The sequence below is a fragment of the Oryza glaberrima genome, chromosome 6 (assembly GCF_000147395.1).
Source record: "Oryza glaberrima chromosome 6, OglaRS2, whole genome shotgun sequence".
NCBI lineage: Eukaryota > Viridiplantae > Streptophyta > Magnoliopsida > Poales > Poaceae > Oryza > Oryza glaberrima.
This window is the reverse complement of record NC_068331.1, coordinates 10191741-10199547: the sequence shown is the minus strand read 5'-3', so window position 1 is coordinate 10199547 and position 7807 is coordinate 10191741. Positions and strand designations below refer to the sequence as shown.

The window sequence follows — 7807 nt, the reverse complement described above, 5'->3', positions numbered from 1 at the left end:
CACCATAGTAATCTATGAGATACATCCCAGAGTTATACATATAAACTGCATTAGGGTTATTACCTACCTTGGGGGCTTGAACCAATAAAAATCCCTTATTTCCATCTACTTTAGCATAATATCACGTGTATCTTTGTACTAGCGTTCCCCATACTATACAAATACCATAGTCGGGTACAAACCGTAGACTATGGCATGCTAGGTAGGGGGTTTGGTGCTAAAAGGTTTCGACAAGATGGGTTCAAGAGGTGGGTTTTCAGACAGCAGCTTCTAGATCAGCTTGGCCTAGGAGATATGACCTAAATGGCATTCACTCTTCTCTAAGTCGGATCCTTCATGTTCCCGATCTTCGCTGCTATGTCATCAATCTATCCTTCGGCTTCCGCTAAGAATAGGAAGCAATGGTGCCCCATCCACAAAACGAGTTCTCACTCCCTAGATGGGTGCGACATTATGCTAAAGGAGAAGGTTGAATGTGATGCTTGCAAACTTCGTGATACTATGTGTGTCTCCCCGTACAAAGTATACCCCATCCACAGGACAAAATACCGTACTCTGATGGAGTGCAAAGTCTTTATCAAGGTTGTTGAATCCATGACCTCGTTTTCATCAACCAAATCTCTTCCCAAATGTTGTCCGATCCACCCCTGGCGGTGTCAACCCACCAGCTCGGGATCAGACGATGACATGTTGGATAACTTAATTCCTGACAACACAAATCGATTGGTTTATTACCTTGGACTAAATCCCCTCAAACCATATGTTCTCCACAGTTTGGATCCTCTCGAGTCCTCAACATCTTAGGCCGATGCTATCCAATAACTACTTCTTTTCTCTTTGTAGATTCGGATTACTCCGGCCAAATCAATACCTTCTTGTCATCAAAATCTATTGTGTTTACCGGGACGCACACGGTGACCTCGACGTGCACGTGGCTATCTGTGACCTCCATGCACATATACATAGCTTTGTAGTTGGATCTCGTGTTGATGTATCTACTTCCCTTCTAGTGTCATCCTTTAGGGTGTGTTTGCAACCCCTTTTCCCCAACCCATCTCCCTCGTTTTCCGCGCGCACGCTTTTCAAACTGCTAAACGATGTGTTTTTTGTAAAAAGTTTCTATGCGAAAGTTGCTTAAAAAAATAAAATTAATTCATTTTTGAAAAAAAATTAGCAAATACTTAATTAATCACGTGCTAATGGACCGCTCCGTTTTCCGTATTTACTGTGCAAGTTGGGAAACTGGAGTAGCGAACACACCCTTAGTCTCCTCTATTAATTACTACCTCCGTCCCAAATTAGTAGTCGCTTTGACTTTTACTTTGCAACATTTGACCATTTGTCTTATTTGAAAAAATAGTGCAAATATAAAAAAGAATAAGTCATACTTAAAGTACTTTTGATAATAAAGTAAATCACTAACAACATAAATAATAATTTAATAATTTGTTGAATAAAGCGAATGATTAAATGTTACAAACAAAAAACTAAAAGCGACGAGTATTTTGGGACGGAGGTAGGCATTATGATATCAAAAGCCTGTTTGGGGGAGTTTCTAGCTGCTACAGCTTCTCCCAGAATCAATAGCTCCGCCAAACAATTCACCTTTTGGTCCAGATTCTGAGAAGCTGTAGTTGTAGAATCCAAAAAATGAGCTAGAAGCCAGAAGCTGGGAAACCCAGCTTTTCCAAATTCTTAGAAGCTGACTACCAGCCAGCTGATTCTCAGAATCTTAAGCTCCCCAAACAGGTCGTATGCTGGTGATCTGATCTCACGATGAGGAACTTCTACATCCACATCGACAAACTACGGCAGAGATCAATAATGGCTTTCTTCTGCATCCAGTCGGTACCACCAAATTCCACATTAGATTAAATTCAGTGATCATGTTTTGGGCTTAAGCACAGATTAATTACAAACTCACATTACCACGATGCACCATTCAAACTGCACTACAAATCTACACAAGTATTACAAATAGATGGTACAACAATCCAATCATATCCAATACAACAAACACATACGTCAGCAATCACCAACACAATCAGCAGCTACGTACAACTGATCAGATCAATCAGGACGAGAAATTCAGAGACCATTACATTGTTCACTACACCGCAGCGCCGCCGCCGGTCTGATTATTATCCGAGCTCTCGCCGAAGTATTTCCAGACCTTGAGCCTCTCGGCCTTGGCCGCCACAGCGTCGGCGCGATGTACACCACGATGTACACCACGACGGCGGCGACGAGCGCCACCACGTACGCCGACGTCTCCCACTCCCTGCAGCTGCCCGCGGCGTAGGCGCCGAGGAGACCGAGCAGGTCCAGCACCACCGCCGACTGCATCGCCCACAGTGGCGCCGCCGCCGCCGCAGCAGCAGCAGCACGATCACCACCACGGACGCCACGAACGACGTCGCGTTGCAGTGGAAGAAGGCGTGGTACCGCGCCCGGTCGGTGTCGTGCAGCACCGGGTCGCCCGCGGCGTAGTAGTACGTCGTGGAGGTGGAGCCGCCGCCTGCCACCATGGCGCCGTCGTCGCCCCACGTGCCACCCGGCGGCGAGAGGCCCGCCTGGTACGTCACGCTCGCGGCGAGGACGCCGAGCAGCATCAGGTACTTGCGCTTCATGTACTGCTCCGTGTGCCGCTCCCCGGAGTCCTGCTGCTTGTCGTCTTCGCCGCCGGCCGCCGCCGCCGCTGCCGCCTTCCGAGGCGGCGGCGTCAGCGGCTCGAACAGCGCCTGCAGCCACGGCGGCAGCCGATGTTCCAGCGTCGCCGGCACGACGCGCTTCGCGAGCAGGAACAGGAGGATCTGGAGGAGGAGGAAGCCGACCACGGCGGTGATGAGCGCGATGACGTAGGCGGACGTGCGCAGCCTCTGGCAGCTGCCGGCGGCGTAGGCGAGCATGAGGCCGAGCAGGCCGACCACGACGCAGGCGTTGAGCGCGTTGCACCGGATGCCCTGCTTGTACAGCCGCCGGTCGACGAGCATGAGGATGACGGCGACGGACGCCATGAACCCCATCGCGTTGCAGTAGAAGAACACCATGTACCGGTTCCGGTAGTGGTCAACGAGGACCGGGTCGCCGGCGCGGCCGTCGCCGGAGCCCGACCAGAACCCGCCCGGCGGGTTCAGCCCGGTCTTGTACGTCACGGTGGCGGCGAGGATGGCGAGCTGCAGCAAGAACTTGCGCTTCCTCTCCAGGTCGTCGTCGGCTTCCTCGGCCTGGCCGTCCCAGAGGTGCAGCCTCTCTAGAACCTTCTGGACCATCCCGTCCACCCACCGCATCAGCCTCGTCTCCCTGCGCCGCCCCATGGTGGTGAACGCCACGACGTTGCCGAGGGAGTAGACGAAGACGGCGACGGCGAGGGCGGAGACGTAGACGGTCGCCGCCGCGCTCCGGCAGCTCCCGGCAGCGTACGCGCCCATGAGCCCCAGCAGGTCGAGCGTCATGGCCGCCTGCAGCGCGCGGCGCTTCACGACGGCGCCCGAGCTCAGCTGCCTGCTCTGCACGATCATCACCAGTGACGCCACGAACGCCGCCGTGTTGCAGTGGAAGAACGCCTTGTATTGTACCTCCTCGGGTGCGTGTCGAGGAGGATCAGCTCGGCGCGGCCGCCGTCCGGCCAGAAGCCGCCCGGCGGGTTCAGCCCGGCGTCGTAGGTCACCGTCGCCGCCAGCGTGACGAGCAGCAGCAGAAGCGACCGCGACTCCTCCACCGTGTCCGCGTCGCCCCCGTCGCCATCGCCTGATCGCCTCCTACGGTGACATCGCCATCCGGAGCACGAACTTCACATGGTGTGTTGTTCGGCGTTGCCGGGCACAGCTTCATCTCCCTAGTCAAGTGACATACATAGCATCACGTCAGGTTCAATCTCGAAATTGGATTTTATGCCGGGGTTACCGAAATTTCAAAAATTTCGAAAATTTTTGGCCAAAATTATTTGAAAATTTGCCCAAATTCACAAAATAGCAAAAAACTGAAAATTTCAGGTGAGATTTGAGCATGCCGGTGGGGTGCGAAATTACCAAAATTTTGAAAATTTCGAACCCTGATTCTAAGTGGTTATAATTTTTTTAAAAAAAATAACAAGATATATTAACATTTAATATATTAGTTCACAAACATACAATCAAATTCGACTTTTACAAGTTATAACAAAAATAACAAATTATATTTACAGTCAATTTTGTTATGTTTTATAACTTGCAAAAGTTAATTTTGAACTTGTATGTTTGTGGAATGATACACTACTACGTATTAATTTATCTTGTTAATTTTTTATTTTATTCATAACCATTTGGTTAACAAGTAAGAAACGGGTGATTTGATATTTTGTGAAAACGATTGTGTTGTTGAGGTGGCCATGAACCATGTCGGCTTACAAGTATTGGACGCGATGATCATGCGTGACGTTAGCGCGCAGGTGTTGAGCTGGCTCCATGCTGCGTCGGCACTGCAGGATCCTGCAGAGGCGGACGAGCCATCTCTTGATCGCGGCCATGGCGAACATCCCGACAACCACCTGGAGCGCGATGTAGACGAGCACCGCGCCGGCGAGGGAGACGACGTAGGCGGTGGTCTCGCGCTTCCGGTTGCTGCCGGCGGCGTAGGCGCCGACGAGGCCGAGCAGCTCCACCATCACGCACACCTGCAGCAGCGCGTACGACCGGGCGACGCGGCGGCTCAGTGTGCGGCTCATCAGCAGCATGACGATGGCGAGCGACGCCACGAACGACGTGGCGTTGCAGTAGAAGAACGCCCTGTAGCGGCGCCTGGACGGGCCGTCGCGGAGCACGGGGACGCCGGCGGTGTGCCCGCCGCCGGTGGCGTCCCAGAAGCCGCCCGGCGGATCGAACCCGGCGGCGTACGTCAGCGGCGTCGCGAACGTGGCCAGCAGCAGCAGGAACTTGCGCCGCTCCTGCCGGTCCTCCTCGACGCGCCGCGTCGTCGCCGACGCCGACGCCTCGTCGTCGCCCTTCCTGAGCAGCTCCTCCGCCTTGCCGGCGAGCCTCTTCGCCGACGCGCGCAGCCACTCCACCGGCGGCAGCGCCGACGTGGCCACGGCGATGTGCAGCGCGACGTACGCGAACACCAGGCCGAACAGCGCCGAGACGTAGGCGACGGCGAGCACGTCCCTGCTGACCCCGGCGGCGTAGGCGAGGTCGAGCACCATGGCGGAGCGGAGCACGGTGACGCCGACGTGGTTGCCGCTGACGCGGCGGTCGAGCAGCATCATGATGACGACGAGCGACGCGACGAAGGCGGTGGCGTTGCAGTAGAAGAAGGCGAGGTAGCGGCTGTGGAACGTCACCGGGAGCACCGGGTCGCCGGTGGCGTGGCCACCCGTGTCGTCGGGCCACACGCCGCCGGGAGGGTTGAGGCCGGCGTCGTAGGTGACGCCGGCCACCACGTGGCCAGCAGCAGGAGGTACTTGCGCCATTTCCACAGGAAAATGTAGTCCTCCGACTCCATGGGAGCTCACAGCTCAATGAACTATACAATCGTGAACATGTGGTTAACTGGTTACAGGCTCTCTGCAAGATATATATAGAGAGAAGGAGAATGGTGGATTTTCATCTCTTCATGGATATCCCCTAGTTTTATACATGTTGATCAAAAGGTCATCAAATTATTTAAAAAAATGAAAATAGATTAATGGTATTAGAGCAACCCTAGTGATTAGATCGGTTCGGGGATAGAAATCCAAAGAGAAAGCAAAGAAAAAAAACGATCCGCACGGATCGAAAAGAACCAAAAACCCTACCTCGTCGCTGGCCGACGCCGACGCCGGCAAAAGGGGAGGAGGGCAAAGGGCACCGCCTAGAAGCCCCTCGGCGCCACCATCTCCGTCGTCACCACTCTCTCTCTCTCTCTCTCACGTCACGCGTGTGGGGAGCAAGAGACGGTGGGGGGAGAAGAGATAAGCGGGCGCGCGGCGGCGCAAGGTCGCCGGTCATGGCGCGGCGGCGCAAGGGCTGCCGGCGTTGACCACGCTGCTCAGCGCGACCGCGCGCACGCGTGAGAGAGAAGAGAAGAGGCTAGGGTTCGGCCGGCGGCTGGGGATTGAGTTTTGGTCTCCCGATCTCCCCGTTCGGCCGTCCGATTGAAACCCTAGCCGATCGGACGGCCAACTGCGGCCGGGCCGAGAACGGCCCAAGAGGGCACGCGCGGGAGGCTTCTTTCCCAGCCCAGGCCCAGGTTGCGGCCGGGGGAGGGGGGATGGGGCGCCCGAGCGCAATAGAGGCTGTGGGCCGACTGGGAAAAAGTTTGTTTTAGGTACCTCGGGGGGCCGAAAATGAAGAAAAGAGAATAGTAGCAATTTTTCTGTTTATTTTGTCAATTCTTCATGCAAATTTCAATAGAATTTTGAATAGATTTTTGCATGTTTTACCTCTGTTTAAAATTTGAACCATAGAGGCAATTTTTTACATAGTGTAAATAACATAGTCTTGCTACTGTTCATGTGAATTTTATATAGATCTTCCGCTGCAAATAGATGAAATTGATGAAAATTGATGTTTCTAAAATTAAATTTTGAACCAACGGGAGAATTTAATTTTAGGAACATTAATTATGTGCTATGATGTTGTAATTTTCTGACCAACGTTGTTAATTGCAATATTATAGTTATGACTCTATGTGTTATGTCTAATTCTGCCCAACGGTGATGTAGGCTTAATGCATACTATTTTAATGTTAATTTTTGTTCTCACTGTACATGATTATTTCAGGTGGCTACTCCTTGATGGGTTGCATTAAAGACATTCCGACCCTGAAAGGAGATAACTACGCAGAATGGAAAAGAAAACTCGACCTTGCTTTTATCTTGGGAGAGGTGGACTGGGTGTTGACTATCCCATGTCCTACAGAACCTGCTGCACTTGTCAGAGGTGAAAATGAGTCAGATGCTGACTGGTAAAAGAGACAGAGGGACAATGCTCCCACTATAATATCGTATGACATCGAGCATGCGAAATGGACCTTAGCTAACAAGAAATGTTTGGCTGTGGTAAAGAACACGATTGAGCCATCGATATTGGGCTCAATCCCAGAGTGTGACGCAGTCTCAGAGTACCTCGAAAGAATAAAGAGCCAGTTTACCGGTTCTTCAAAGACTTATGCGACACAGCTGATCAAGCAGCTTGTGACAGAGAGGTACCATGAAGGTGATGTCAGAGACCACATTCTTAGGATGAGCAACATGGCTTCCAAGTTGAAGCCAATGGATTTGGGCATAACATATGACTTTCTGGTCCATCTGGTTATGGCCTCATTGCTAAAGCATTTTGACAATTTTATTGTCAACTACAACATTAGTCCAGAGAAATGGAACTTTGAAAAGCTCATCGCTAATTGTGTGCAAGAGGAGGAGAGAATCAAAGAGTCAAATGGTGGCTCAATTAACTATGTTAAAATAACAAGAAAAAGAACCAGAAGTCTCCCTCCTCAAAAGAAAAATAGTCTCAGCATCTGCCTCAGCAACAATAGTTCGCTGTTGAAAAGGATCAGTGTCTTCACTGCAAGAAGACAGGAATTACAAGAAAGATTGTCCTGACTTCCTGAAAATGATCATGGCAAGGAAAGGTGAGAACATTATTACATTTGTAAATGAATCTCATTATGTTGGTTATTCTAAATCCACATGGTGGATTGATTCTTGAGCAACTATTCATGCATGTAATTCTTTAAAGGCATTCCGTTCGACAAGGACTACGCAAAGAAGCGAAAGCTCCATTAGAGTTGCCAATGGAGTTGAAGAAAAAGTTGAAGCTGTTGGAGATCTTCCTCTAGAGCTCGCAAA

The 7807-nt window shown here is 51.4% G+C and overlaps 1 pseudogene; it reads right to left on the bottom strand.

The window, feature by feature from the left end:
• Positions 1-1500: 1500 nt before the first annotated feature.
• On the bottom strand, positions 1501-5495 carry LOC127776702 (uncharacterized; annotated as a pseudogene).
• Positions 5496-7807: the final 2312 nt, after the last annotated feature.